This window comes from Squalius cephalus (genome assembly GCF_949319135.1).
Source record: "Squalius cephalus genome assembly, chromosome: 10".
NCBI lineage: Eukaryota > Metazoa > Chordata > Actinopteri > Cypriniformes > Leuciscidae > Squalius > Squalius cephalus.
In genome coordinates this window covers 38,749,569-38,765,644 of record NC_137131.1, presented here as the reverse complement: position 1 = coordinate 38,765,644, position 16,076 = coordinate 38,749,569, and positions in this window count along the sequence as shown.

The window sequence follows — 16,076 nt, the reverse complement described above, 5'->3', positions numbered from 1 at the left end:
GCCGCCTCCGCGACTTTTGTGAAGACGCGTGGTGACATGGACAGCCCAAAGGGCAGGACTTTGTACTGATATGCCCGTCCTTCAAACGCAAACAGCATGGAACGGTCTGTGGGAAGGCTTGGTGGCATCCTCAAGCCGCACACTGCTGCCCGCTGGCGATGGAAGAGGGGGAAAGCAGTGGCAAGGCATGGCAGCCTCACTGCAATCAGCACCCTCTTGTGACCCAGAGATGGAAGAAATTGTTCTTTTATTGAAAATATGGGTACCGCTGGACTCCAGGGAGCCAGCGGCGGAACTGAAACAAAATGAAACAAAAGATTCTCCACCCGGTCCTCCTCCAGGGGAAGGAGAAGTGCGGACACTATCTCCCGGAGAGCAGCTTCCTCCATTGCTGGGTCGCCCATCTCAGGGCCGCTTGCCCTTTAGCTTGCCGCCTGATTTAGCGGGGGCCTGGGCAGACTGAGCGTTTCTCTTGCGGCCGGCGACCTGCTGCCTGGGTGGAGGCTGCTGCTTAGGCTGAGCACGGGCGGGGGTGGCTGCAGTGGGGTGCCGACAACTGGGTGGAGGCAGCAGCTGATCGTCGGGGCAGGGTGTGCTTCATCGCCTCCATCTGCTTCTGTGCTGCGGAAAACTCCTGGGCAAAGTTTTCCACAGCGTCGCCGAAGAGGCTGGCCTGGCAGACAGGGGCGTTGAGGAACCGCACCTTGTCAGGCTCACGCATGTCTGCCAGGTTCAGCCACAGGTGTCGCTCCTGGACCACTAACGTGGACATCGCCTGACCCAGGGAGTGTGCAGTGACTTTCGTCGCCCGGAGGGCAAGGTCTGTCGCTGTATGCAGTTCCTGCATAACCCCTGGGTCGGAACTACCCTCGTGCAATTCCTTGAGCGCCTTGGCCTGGTAGACCTGCAGGAGCGCCATGACATACAGGGCGGAGGCAGCTTCTCCACAGGCTGAGTAAGCCTTGTCCGCCGAGAGGGGAGGTGCGGATTTCCCTGCCAGGAGGTAGCGGTCTTGGGATGCCACAGACCTCTCAACCGGGGGGATCTCCATGTAACCCTTAGCTGCTCCGCCATCGAGGGTAGTGAGGGAGGAAGAGGAACATGAGTCATCCATGAGCACCATTTCAGCGTGCCTATAGCCCAAGCACGTGATACAGCGATCATGCCCGTCAGCCGGAGTCAAACACTGGCCGCATCCAGAAACACACGATCTGAATGACATCTTGAAAAAGAAGCAGATAGACCGTGTTAGCTCTTTCAGAAGTGCTCTGACGTGCTGAAACGCACTGAGGAGCTGATCCCCATTCGTCAGTCTTGACTTACGTAGTAGTGACTGATGAAGGGAACTGACGCCATCATTACTGTTCGTATCACTATATCAAGCACTGAGGAAGCCTCCAGAGCAGAAATTCAGATATGGTAATGGACGTTTTTTTTCCCGACACACGCGTGTAGACCAATCACAGCAGTTTGGGCCATCTGACCAATCAGAGCAGAGTAGGCTCTCGGAAAGGAGGGGTTAAGAGAGACCGGGGATGCTTCTTATTTCTAATTTTTGCATCCTCGTTTCCTTTCTCTGCTCCACCCCCTGTAGAATGCGAGGGAAGGCTGCAAGGAAAGAAGATCAGTACAGAGGAATCGAAGGAAAGCTTATTTGTATATTGGACTATTCTTGATCACTCGAGCGTCACTTCACTGCGTCATCAGCTACGCTCAAAGGTTCTGCCCTTATGTTGTCAAAGTTTGATTATTTAAGAAATTCATAAATAATAATAATAAAGCAAGATGCCCTGTTGAAATATTTGTGATATATGGTTTATTTAAACTGCAAAGGTAAAGCATAAATTAAATTTATTGTGACATAAGTGAAGGGGAAGGAGAATTTATACGTGCGTCAGGCTTTATGACAAGAAAAAATTCCTCATATGATAGACCTGTGCATCCTCGCTCACAGCTCCTCTGGAAGCTTCCTCACTCCTCGTTCCTCGCCTCCTCACAGTGCAGTTAGAGAATTCCTTCAAGATGGCTGAGCTCGATCGGTTTCCAGGTCACAGGCTGGAGGACGGAGGAGCAAGGTAATGAGGAAGATTGGGTACTGATTTCACCTGTTTATCATATTTATGCATATTTCCTCTCAGTTTTGTGCAGTCCTTTGTCAGTTCTCGTAACAAAGTGTCCATCAAATGCACACTTCAGAATCTCACCGCAAGTAGTAGGTCATCTGGGGACTTTTCGCTTACTCTTTTTCCAATATGTATTCGGACATACTACTCTTTTTTACTGTTTTTTGCATGCTACTGTATATAGTAGGGAAGTATTAAATTCGATTCACAGCACATACTTGCGAGCTGGGCAGAGTCCAGGCATGTAACACACGTATATTATGAGAAGATTAAAGTGTTTTTTGACCTTGGATGCATGTAAGCCATTTGTAGGAGACCTTCAAAACAAAATGAGAGAGCTTTAAAATAGCATAATAGGGGCATTTTAAAATTGTTTTCAGGGGAATTGTTTGGACAAAATAACCAGATACCAAAAAATGATCCCAAAAATCCAGTTAAAACAGAACTCTCCTATAATTCTAAATATATTCGGCTGAGAACATTTGGTTGAATTAAACCATACAGGCTAATTCTGAGTCGGATCTTGGCACAAGGCCCCTGTCGCATGGTTCTGTCCCTGGCTTTGCTCTGTTCTCTCTTAGGCTTCTGTGCCACCCTCCAGTCTCGCAGAACTTAGCTTTCCGCCACCGCTGGCCTGGTTGCGTGCCAACTCCATCCCCTCTGGAGGGCTTGGCATGGCATTAAAGCTCTCTCACCCAGCATGCTGAACTGCGGTGGCATTGAGCCGGATCTCAGACGGGCAAGAGTTCTGTGCCCTCCCTGCTGGGCAGCCTGGCCTGATCATAATCAACAGTGGCGTTACTAGGATGCCATCCTGCAGTGGGCATTTGGAAATGAGACAATGTAAAACTATACAACAAATACAATTTAAACTGATTTTAAACAAATTACTACTGCGGCAGTACAAAACCATGTCTACAAAAAAACGCACACCTTAATTTTAATTAGAATGACACCATGTCAAATAAAATAATAGTCAGAAAAATAACTTTTTTTGATGAGTATAATATTTAACACATCAGGCTTGTATGACTCATAAAGTATGATGTAGCAGAATATGGAGCTCATATACCGATTAGGATAAAAACAAAATGTGAAAAATATGCAATGCAATCCAATGATGATGAGAGATACAAATAAATGTTCCTAAGCCACATTTTAACATGAATTTTCAAGTAATCTTAAGTTTTTTTTTTAAGTTTCAGTATAGTAAGTTTTCAGTTTAAAATATTACTAACAAAAGTTTTCCTAATGTTTACTTTTTTTTTAATTATACTAAAAGGCCTTTTACTTGCTAACATGCATAAATCAGACGACAGAAGAACAACAGTTTTTTTCCCCAGCAAAGTTTTGACCATTCAGAGGCCTTAATTTGCAGTACAGTAGGCATTATGTGGTTAAGCAGGCAATTAACCTGAACGCATATACTCAAAACAAGAAAGGATTACAAATGGATTGTATGTGTATGTGTGTGTGTGTGTGTGTGTGTGTGTGTGTGTGCGTGCGTGCGTGCGTGTGTGTGCGTGTGTGTGTGTGTGTGTGTGTGTGTGTGTGTGTGTATATATATATATATAGAGAGAGAGAGAGAGAGAGAGAGAGAGAGAGAGGGCAACAACAATGTGCAATAAAAAGAGATCTAGTTCTCTACCTAGTCTATCCATCATCATGGGCTTCAGTATTGCACATCAGTTTGTAAGGTATCTGCAGTTTTGCAACCACATCTAGCTATAAGCTTGGCTGCACACTTCATAGCTCTGGACTGACAGGGGAAGCCACACACCATGAGCCACATTTAACAAATGACATGCCTTACACATGTTTGTGCTATATTTGATGCAGTAAGATTGCTGGAGTGCAGAGTGTAAGTCTCGTAAGTGCACTCTCTATCCTCTCGAGTCTATCTTAATAACTCTGATGGCATTTGTACCCTCCCCTTCGGATCTAAGGAAAACGGGTTATGGGATTGCCTGCAAAAGATTTTTTTCTTTAGGCTTGTGGGAAGGTTGTGAGCATGAGGAGTTTCTGAAGACATAAATTATCACACAACATCATGAGAATCTCATAGTGCCTGAGATTACACATGCCAGTGAGCTTATCAGTGCAAAATAACAAAAAAAAGAGGACACTTTACAATAAGGTCTCATTTGTAAACATTAGATAACATGATCTAACTATATGAGCAATCAATTTTTTACAGTGTTTATTAACATTTGTTAATGTTAGTTATTAAAAATACAGTTTGTTCATGTCAGTTCAATGCATTAACTAATGTTAACAGATACAACTTTTGATTGTACTAATACATTGGTAAATGTAGAATATAGTCATTCTGTAAGTCATCACAAAATGCCTTTTAAAAATATTACATTTGTTAAAGGATACTCCGTGAGCCGTGTTTGGAATTAATTTCTTTGTCACTTGAAATATATATTTCAGTCCACTGGCATATTACACAAGAGAGTCAGTATAAATTCCTTCAAAAAATTCACTTTAGGTCCACAAATGCAAATTTTATCCCTTCTAAAAATTTATTTGATGCCTTTCAGAGTGATTTTGCTCCAGCTGAATAATCCTGTCCTCCAGTAAGTATTTGTTATATATATAAAAAAAATTCTGTCAGCCCATTTATGTCACAGAAACTCCTCTGCGGCTTGCAGCGCCACTAAAGCATCATTAAAAAAACTCAGGTCTAACAGCATGTCAAGGCTGTATCATCAAGCCTGTGCTCCATTGAATAAGAAGTAGATTGTCAAAACTCTGCTATGAGTCATTATTTTGTTTTATGAATGTTTATTTGAGGATTTTAGAGTTTACAGGAGTTTTAGAGGATTATAGATCTCAGCAGGCAAGGTGAGCAGCCAGAAGTTTGAGAATGAATCCCTATAAATCATTATCGGTGAAAAACACATTGGGGGTTTCCTTTCCTAAGGGAGTTCTTCAAAGGAAAACCTTTTCACTGAGCACAGGCACACAACATTCAGAAGGCAGAGCATTCTGGACTGTATCTTTTGAGAAAGAAAAAGCTTGTTATGTCAGCCTTGCCTCGGTAACTTCAGCAGACAAGCGTACATCAAAGACTGCAAATGCTCAATTACTGAGGAAACACTGTGAGTTACAACTTACAACCACTAACTCTTTAAATTTCCATGAAGGTTCTACACTCACCTAAATGATTATTAGGAACACCTGTTCAATTTCTCATTAATGCATTTATCTAATCAACCAATCACATGGCAGTTGCTTCAATGCATTTAGGGGTGTGGTCCTGGTCAAGACAATCTCCTGAACTCCAAACTGAATGTCAGAATGGGAAAGAAAGGTGATTTAAGCAATTTTGAGCGTGGCATGGTTGTTTGTGCCAGACGGGCCGGTCTGAGTATTTCACAATCTGCTCAGTTACTGGGACTTTCACGCACAACCATTTCTAGGGTTTACAAAGAATGGTGTGAAAAGGGAAAAACATCCAGTATGCGGCAGTCCTGTGGGCGAAAATGCCTTGTTGATGCTAGAGGTCAGAGGAGAATGGGCCGACTGATTCAAGCTGATAGAAGAGCAACTTTAACTGAAATAACCACTCGTTACAACCGAGGTATGCAGCAAAGCATTTGTTGCATCACACGCACAACCTTGAGGCGGATGGGCTACAACAGCAGAAGACCCCACCGGGTACCACTCATCTCCACTACAAATAGGAAAAAGAGGCTACAATTTGCACGAGCTCACCAAAATTGGACAGTTGAAGACTGGAAAAATGTTGCCTGGTCTGATGAGTCTCGATTTTTGTTGAGACATTCAGATGGTAGAGTCAGAATTTGGCGTAAACAGAATGAGAACATGGATCCATCATGCCTTGTTACCACTGTGCAGGCTGGTGGTGGTGGTGTAATGGTGTGGGGGATGTTTTCTTGGCACACTTTAGGCCCCTTAGTGCCAATTGGGCATCGTTTAAATGCCACGGCCTACCTGAGCATTGTTTCTGACCATGTCCATCCCTTTATGACCACCATGTACCCATCCTCTGATGGCTACTTCCAGCAAGATAATGCACCATGTCACAAAGCTCGAATCATTTCAAATTGGTTTCTTGAACATGACAATGAGTTCACTGTACTAAAATGGCCCCCACAGTCACCAGATCTCAACCCAATAGAGCATCTTTGGGATGTGGTGGAACGGGAGCTTCGTGCCCTGGATGTGCATCCCACAAATCTCCATCAACTGCAAGATGCTATCCTATCAATATGGGCCAACATTTCTAAAGAATGCTTTCAGCACCTTGTTGAATCAATGCCACGTAGAATTAAGGCAGTTCTGAAGGCGAAAGGGGGTCAAACACAGTATTAGTATGGTGTTCCTAATAATCCTTTAGGTGAGTGTATATATGCATGGGAACCAAACATTTTTCTACAGCAAGCAGGTGTAGGTATAAAATAACATGCAACCATTGTGTAATACTCCAATATATTGTGCATAATGGGCAAGATTATACTATTTGAGTTTGTGGAATCAAAATCGATGTAAGATTGATTAAGTGCAATCTGATATGAATTAGACAGAATTTTTACTCTCCATTCCAACCGGCAGTGAAATATTCATTATGTCCTACTGTGTGACAGTTTCTTTGCTCTGAAAACTGTTCTGTCAATAAAGTATTCCCTTTGCACATACTTAAGAGTGCACACATTTTCGTGTTTTTTATGTTTGAGACATAAACAGTTGTTTGTATTCACACATATCAAACCCACCGCTAGCATTATTATACAAAAGTGTATAACTTTTTATGGATTTTAAGCCACATTTCAGCAATAATATCTATAATTGCTTTTCCACCATCAGGCCAAATGGTTACCTTTGCTGACTTGGTGCCACTGTGTAGAGATTCTGCGTTTATCATCCAAAAATTACTTCCAGTCATTGAATTGGACATCTTGGAGAAGCGTCCCTGTACAAAAGGAACTGTATTGCACTAATTACTATTAGGATGCCAACCGTTTCAGAGGGTCGATTACCACATTTTGATGTCCAATGGCCACGAGAGTAATGAAGAGCAGGCAGTTGTACTAAATTGTACTATTTTACTCTTAAGAATGTTGAATAACAATAATTAAATACACTGTGTACATATTCACCATCAAAGGATTACACAAATGCAAAGAAAATGTACATATGAAGAGCGTAGGCCTGCGCAAAATAATATCTCATTCATGTCTCATTCATGAAACACAAGCAGAACGAATTTGTGTAAATCGTGTGTAAAGTGGTTTTGGCGTAAATTTTCGGATTCATTAAAATGTTCGTATTTTCCAAATGTTAGTTGGTACGAAAGAAATCTACACCTGCTCCCAGCCACGCGTAAATAGTGCGTTTAACATCCGAATGTTTTGCTCATTAATAGGCTGCATTTTAATTCACCTTAATCGGGTACATATTTACACAGCATTTTGAAAAAATATTAGTAATTACATACGGTTTTTATTTTTACTTTTATTATGAGAGCCAGTAATAGCATCTGCAAACGGAACACTTTAATCAAATAATTAATTGCTTTCAATAGGGTTGGGACTCTTTTCACTTCTGGGACTGTTCGATTAACAGATGAAACTCCATTAACTGCATCTGTAATATGCTGCCAAGCTTCCTTTTTTTTAGGACCTGATACGCCACTATGTACGCTTGAAAATAAAATGTGGCGTTTTAAATGAACTTCTGATAATAAAACTTAAATTTCTGCATCTGAGAAATTTCTCTTTTTCATTCGCTTTTGAGAAGACATGTTGAAATCCTTCGTTTGGTGTCATAATAGCTGTGTCCCAATGTGAAGGCTGCATCCTCCGAAGGCCGTATTTGAAGGCCGATTGGCCGCATTTGAAGGCCGATTGCGTCACAGCGGCGCGCCGAAGGACGTCCCAATTCAAAGGCTGCATCCTTGGAAGGTCGCATTTGAATGCCAATTGCGTCACCGTGGCACGATGAAGGCTGTCCCAATTCAGCTCTGCATCAGAGAAAGTCTAATGAGGGGAGAAGTGCCACTCAATAAACTTCCGGTTGCAGCTCCACTCTTGTTCCATATGAGGGCGCTCACATGACGAGTGCAGAATGAATGGAGGACTATGGTGGTATACCCCTCAAAATCCACTTTTCTTAGGATATATTTTTTTGTCTAGTAATTTGAATGTTGTTTTCGAAAGGGGATGCAAAGAAATTACACATTGCTTGGTGTTAGATTTTTTAGAGTCACTCATTTGCTTTAAAAAGTCTTTCAAAATGTCAATGACGTCAGAATGCTGACGTCATTAGCAGAATGCTAGCGTGTTATGGGCAACAACAACTCAACCTGTAAGAAATCGAAAAGAAATAAGTACTCGTTCATTCAACTTTCGATCTATAACCCATGTTGAACTTGCAAAACCTACAATCAAATCTGAGATTTCTCAACGGCAATCGGGTGAGGGAGACAAATTTAGCCGTCTAGCCCCATAGACTCCCATTCATTTTGCACTCATGGCGAGCGCCCCCAGTGGAACTCTGATTGGAACTACAACCAATAGGACTTAATAGGGCGTTGGAGTGAACAGGCTTTCCGTAGACGGGCTTTGTCTGCATCCTCCGAAGGCCGTATTCGAAGGCCGGTTGCGTCATAGCGACGCGACGAAGGCTACCCTGGGTGTTTCTCAATATGCGTTCTTCAGCGATCTTGCGTCCTTGTGTTCTCGTTTTACGTCATCATAACCGTCGAAGTTCAGACCCAATTCTCAAGAACGCAAGTACAGAGGACGCATGAAAGAACCCGGATGTGTTCTTGATACCGAGGATGCATCGAATGCAGACTTGAGCTAGTACTCGCCTGGTGTCCCAGAAGTCATTGCGGCCGGTTCCGAGTTCGTTCTTCCAAGGAAGCTTGGCAAGAACGGTCTCCACGAGAACACAAGTCCGTTCTCTGCGTTCTTGGAATTGAGAAACAGATTCAAAAGCGACGCCAAATGCGCCCTTCGTTTCCTCATGAAAGGAAGGATACATAAATGGACACTTGGCGGCCTATCCTACCCTATTCTACCCCATAAGTCATTGCGCGCCGACCGTTGACAACAGCATTTATTTATTTATTTTTAAAGGCGGTCGAGACTAGAGATCGGTGGTGGACAGCAAATTCAAATTTAAATGTAAGTATTATGTTTTCATTTACTCAAATAGCTAGCAAAACCAGAGTTAAAGTTTATTATAAACTTAATCTTAACTCATTCGTCACCATTGCGTGGCTTCATTTGTCAGGTAAACTTGTGTTAATATTAGTTTAACGACCTATTTGTAATATTTGCACTAGTCTATCTCACTTGTGTATTATAAGAAATATCAGTCACCCTATAAAGCCCACAACAATAAGAAAAGCAGTTGATAAGGGAATGGGGTTTCACTTTTATGTGTTTTTGTAGTGCTGTCATGAAAGCTATGTGGTTTTAACCAAATTTGAGTATATTGAAATATGATTTCTTAAGTATTTTGTATGCATGTCTGGATGTGTCATATTTTGCAGTGTTAACAATGCACTTAAGATTGCACCCCTGTGTTAAGCTTTTTTTTTTTAAATACACTGTAAATAATTCCTGTAAATTTACATGGAAATTTAACAGCAAATTGCTGTTTCCATGTAATAACAGCATTTTGCTTTTTTTTACAATGCATTATGGGAAGACTTGTTCACTTCGGGTTGTGTGGTCGATCAACAACAAATTGTCACTGTTATTTAACAGTATTATACCCTATTTTCGTCCAATGTGCACAAGGCGACATTTTGGATTATCTGAATGAGGTAGGTTTTCAACGATTTATTATTTTATTATCTTTAAATGACCTATTACTTTAAAATATAACATCTTAAACATCTAATGAAGCTTCTGTGATTTAAATAAGATGGCTCCATTAAATGATGTGTTTTAACTATAGGCAAATAATTGGTCAACGGAGTGAGATTGAGCCCAGACTGCCATACAGCCATTTTATCACACACACAGGTAAGAATACCTAATTTTCATTCAACCTGCATTACCAAACTTTATCCAAGTAATAGATTAATGGAATGAACGAAATATGTATATTTTTTCTTCTTGTGTGGCAAGTTAACATGCACATTCAGTCCATGAGAGACATTATCTTGAGACATAGACAAATTATCTGCTGGTGTAACTTAATTTGCTGCTCTGCGCTTATTTTAATCGCCCTGTTATCAAGTAGGCCTATATTATAAAATAACAATATATATCCAGTGAATCCGGTTTGTGAATGGGTAAGATTTGCACGCACACTCATAACGCGTTTGTACTGTCAAGCATGCAAGGGAATTATAAAGTTTGAGTTTTGAATTATAAGTGTTTATGAAACATGTTCAAATCTTTTTTGTCAGTAAATGGTAGTGAGGTACAACAACATTTTAAATTCTTGTCTTATATACTTTAAATGTGTCCAATGGACAATGGAATCCTCAAGCCATCCTAGGTGTATATTACTTTCTTCTTTGAGCCGAACACAGTCAGAGTTATATAAAATAATATACTGGCTTCCCAGCTTTGCAATGGCATTAAATAGATCCCGAGTTTTTGAAGCTTAAAAATATCCATGTTTATAACTTTTATAAACTATAATCACTGGCTTCCGGAAACAGCCGTATACGAGTTCATGATAGAGTCGAGTTGCGGCAGAAGAATGACCTCTGACCCGACATATGAAATCTTATATCAAAGTCCTTTTCTTTCAAAACGTCTCTTTTTAGACTTATAATTCATGACCGGCATTTTGTTTTACTCTATCCTCTGCACTTCCGCATTCGTCAATTCCAACCTAATCTTTCGCTACGTCTTCGCCATACTTCAGGTCAGAGGTCACCCTTCCACCAGAACTCAACTCAATCATGAACACACATACGGCCATGCCAGAAGCCAGTGATTATATTTTATAAAGTTATAAAATACAGATATCTTTCTTACAAAAATGCATGGCTTTTCTTCAGAAGACATTTTTTTTTTTTTTTTTTTTTTTACTTTTATGATTGATTGATGCATTTATTGGAGCTTCAAAAACTTGGCATTGTTCAGTGCCATTACAAAGCTGGGAAGGATGATGTAATATAACTCTATTTGTGTTTGGCTGAAAGAAGAAAGCCATATACACTTTGAGATTGAGTAAATTGTGGGATAAATTCTTGTTTTGGGTGAACTATTCCTTTTAAATCATTGTTCACTGAAGATATTCTCCTCTTATTTTTCAGACGTTTTGTTGGAATTAATCCAGAAAAGGGGACCAAGGCTGCAAGGGGAAAAGTGATGTCCAAAAAATCTGGGAAAACCGTGCAGAAGAAGACCATAACCGTCAGTACCAAAGTATCAAATCTTTTAAAAATACTTATGTACTTCAAGTGGCACTTCATTTAAAATGTAGCTGACACTCCCTACACATGCAGTTTGTTTTCAGAAACATGGTGGCCTGGTGTTATTATTTTGTTTATACATAGTTCTTTAGATATTAAAAAGGGCTGTTTTTTTTTTAAAGCCTGATTTAAGAGGATATTTTTTAATGATTTAATTATTTTAAATAATTACTTTGTTTTAGTGCAACTGTTTTTGGGCTAATGTTTGCTAAAACCTCATTTGAGACTAGATTTGTATTTTATATACAGGTAAGTCAATTCTATATATTGTGTATTTGTTTGCTTTTTCTTAAGCCATTTTTGCATTTTGATGGGTGCTTATTTCTATGCACTGAATATTACTTGACTACTATATTACTATATTTTTTTATTTGCCTGTTTTAGTTCACAATAATTGAGCAGAATTGATCTGGTGTTGTATCAGAATAAAATTAAAAAAAATCCTAACTTGGCTTTATTCCTTTTTTGTAATCCATGACAAAAATAATGTGCAGGGTTATAATAGCATTTAGAATTGAAATTATTGGGGTGTCATTGTAAAAAATGATACTGTAAAAAAATGGTAAACTACTGGCAGCTGTGGTTGCCATTATCATACTGTTAAAATACGATGTGTTACTGTTTTTGAAATTAACAGCTAAATACCGTTTTGACAACTACAGCATATAGCTGTTAAATACCGGGCTGTAAAATTACAGTTTTATACTGTAGTTGTCAAAACGGTATTTAGCTGTTAATTTCAAAAACAGTAACACACCGTATTTTAACAGTATGATAATGGCAACCACAGCTGCCAGTAGTTTACTGTTTTTTTACAGGATTATTTTTTACAGTGTACAAAGTAAGAAAGTTAATACACACGTCTTTGCTGAAATGTATTGTGCTGTTGTTGTTAACAAGCCATGGTTCATTTGCTCTGCCCTTAGGATTGCAAGTGTCCTGGGACAGGTGAGGGTGTGAGTGGGAAACCCATTGCTGAAACTTGGCCCTGGTTTGTCCTCAGGGCCAAGTTCAGCAGTGGGTGCCCACGGTGAGGAGGAGCCAGCACCAGCACGAAGGCAGAGGCGAGGAGAGCACAGGAGGAGAGTAGGGAGAGGATGGACAGGCTGTTTTCTCTTCTTGAGAGAATGATTGAAAAAAAAAAAAAAAATTCTACATATTCTTGTTTAACTTTTTTCACTTTTATTTTTTAAAAGGAAAGAAAAAATCTGTACATTATTTTTATGCAACTTTAATGTGTAATTAAAAGAGAATGAATTGTTCTGGACATTGTTTATTTTTTTGACAGTCATAATTTCTACTTGAAACAAACTCTCGTATACTTTATTTTTTTTCAAATAAAATTGGTAAATGAAAATCATTTGTTCCACAGGTTACATTAAAGTACTTTTTCCAACTATTAACAACATACGTTAAACATATCAAAATCAACAAACATTTACAGTACATAAAATAAGAAAAAAATGATGTAGACTTTTATTCAGCTGAGCAGGGAGACCCTGGAGCTGCTGGACTGGGATGGGCTGCCCCTGGTAAGGCCTCTCTGCTGGTGGGACATCATCTGGGATGGTCTCCAGAGTGTTTGACTGCATATTTCCACTATCCACTAAGTTGTCTACCAACAGGTTTGCAGGGCTGACTCAATCGATGGCTGCCATGTCACTGAGGTTTTTTTTTCTTTTTCAAAAAGAGTAATTTCTGAAAAAAGTACTTTTAATAAGTTTTTAGTATCAAGAGTAAAAATAGAGGTATGTATTCTACAGGGGAAAAAACTCCTTGTCAGGGTTTTTATTATAGTTTTGTATTTATATTATGCTACTACTGCATTTTACTTCTGAATATTTTCAAGGTTGTTACATTATATAGCTACTTTTGTGTAGGCTAGTTTAATGTAAAATCATATGTGAGGGAAAAAAGGTAGGCCTACTTCAGTAGGTTACTTCACATTTGTACGTGAATATTTAACGAAATATGCAGTTCCGAAAATTAAAGTAACAAAATGTAGGTCTATTGTCACAATATTAACAAATTGTTGCTAACTACAGCGTCCCATATCAAAGGGCGCATCTGCAGCGCTCGGACCGGTCTAGCCTACGGAGGATTGTTCTTGTCGCCTGGCAACTGTGACAGCTGACGATGACGAGCGGGAGAAATACAGGACTTTTTTTATATTCAATTGGGTTTTATATTCAAACCGGGCCAAACCGAAAATACATCTGGCAGCGCCGGGGCTGAAACATCCTCAACATGTCCTCCAGTAAAATATAAAACATAGAAATGACAATAGCCAATTCTGGCTCCATAGCTGTTTACTCAATTAGGCTATATCAAATGAATTATCAGGATGGCAGCTGTCCTCTCGCACCGTTGAGGAGCGGTGATCAGAAACACCTGGTCGCGCAATTAGGAAATCCTATGAAGGCTACATTGTGCGTCCTTTGAAGGACGCATCTGCTGCATCCTTGAAGTCTTCAGTCCTTCGAAGGATGCAGCCTTCACATTGGGACACAGCTAATAATATGATGCCCATATATAGCCTAGTTGTCAGTCGGATTTAATGGGCGGGATTTATGGTAATTGAGAATGAGCGTGCACGCGCGTCCCATTTACAACTGATTGGAATTCATTAACACACACACACACATTTCACTACCATATCTGACGACGTTTACGATGTATTTGTGAATCAGGAGAAGAGTTTTCGGGAAGGTCTCTTTACACGCAAATCACTCACATATTTACTTATTTACGAATGTTTCATGAATGAGACCCAACCAATGAGTTATTTCAACAGATTTGAATTTCAAGGATACAGATGTTAGCTGGTCTTATGATTAGGCAGTGAAAATAATGATTGCAACAGTCCGTGTGTTAGTCTCTACAGATCTTTTAGATGTTCAGATGTCCGAATAGCGATGTGAAGTTGGTCGTTGAGCTGCAGTCTCAGACCCCCTGATGCATGATGAATCCTCCGCGATAATAAATGCAGGTGTATATAAATCTAGGATGTGTATTACTCGATGTATGACTCTCAAATGTGGTTCTACAATAAACAAATAACATAATCAGTAACAGAAAACTGTATGTAACACGGCAGAAATGCTGAGACATCACAACTCTATAATGGCTGATCATGTTTCCCACTATTAACATAATATCTCACACAATCAGGTAACCGCACTCTCATATAACATAAAATATAATGTAGCAGCCGTACATCAAGCTAAACAATGAATAAGTGACACAATAATAATATAATTAAATATATTATTCAAATGTAGGCTAACTCACAATCTTCAATGACGCTCATTCAAGAATCGTCACTATGGAAACTTCAGCGCAAAGTTTAATGATGCAGAAAGAGATTTTAATCTATCTTATTTTACCGCTTTACAGGTAAGATTGCAGGACCTCAGATTTCCCTCAGGATCCAAATGGAAAAAATGATCCGCTCTCACGCGATCTCAGATTAAACCACACCTCCTCACATTCAAATCAATGACCAACATAATAGCTGCACAGCCCTTATAATAAATTAACACAAACTGAACATGGGCTTTTTTACAGTCCCATAGTGCTGAGATACAGTCCAACAGCACTGAACTGTGTTTGCACATTCCAGGTATGCAGTCTGTTACATTAGTACGCCAGTAAGTGGCGCCAAATTGTCTTTATGACTCTTTAAAGGGGACATTCACTCATTCATTAGCCCTGTCCCAAATGGAATCCTCACGATCTTCCTCAGAGTCTACAGTTTCATGACATAATGCCGCTTTAACTGTTGGGTAGAGGTCTGAAGCTCCGCAAAAGTGCACATTAAGGGCACATATCGGCCGCAAAGGAGGCACTCACAAACACCTAAATTGACAAATGGGACACCCACGGTCTTGTGGCCTCACAATGGCTGCCGTGTGCATGTGTCCGTTAAGTCCACAAGACCGTAGGATGTCCCATTTGTCAATTTAAGTGCTCTTGAGTGCCTCCTTTGCAAGAACGTAAGTGCACAAGTGTGTCATTTCGGACAGGGCCATTATTCACTCAGCCGATTCATTCAAAACAATTTACTCATTCAAGTCTGCAAGTGACCAGCTGCGTTCTGACTGACAAGTTTTTTTTTTTTATGTCAGCAAAATGGCATAAATAGTCAATTTTCAACAAGAAACTGACATGGAAGGCTCAACACAATAGAACCATAATAAATCCAAGACAGATCAAGAAAAATAAAACATAACATTATTAATTTAAAAAAGGGGAAAAGGGTGCAGTATAATTTCTGCTAAATAAATCAAATCAAATAAAACAAGACACAACATTCTTTGGTTATCCACATCATATTTTGTATAAGGTAAAAGTGAAACTATCAGCAATTGAAAGTGAAAAAAAAAACATTATAAAATAAATGTTTTTCTCCAAAAACACGTTGGCCACAATTATTGGCACCCCTAGAATTCTTTATGAGTAAAATATCTCTGAAGTATTCCCATTGATATTTACATTTTTTAGCACACCAGGGTGACTAGGAATATGAAATTGTC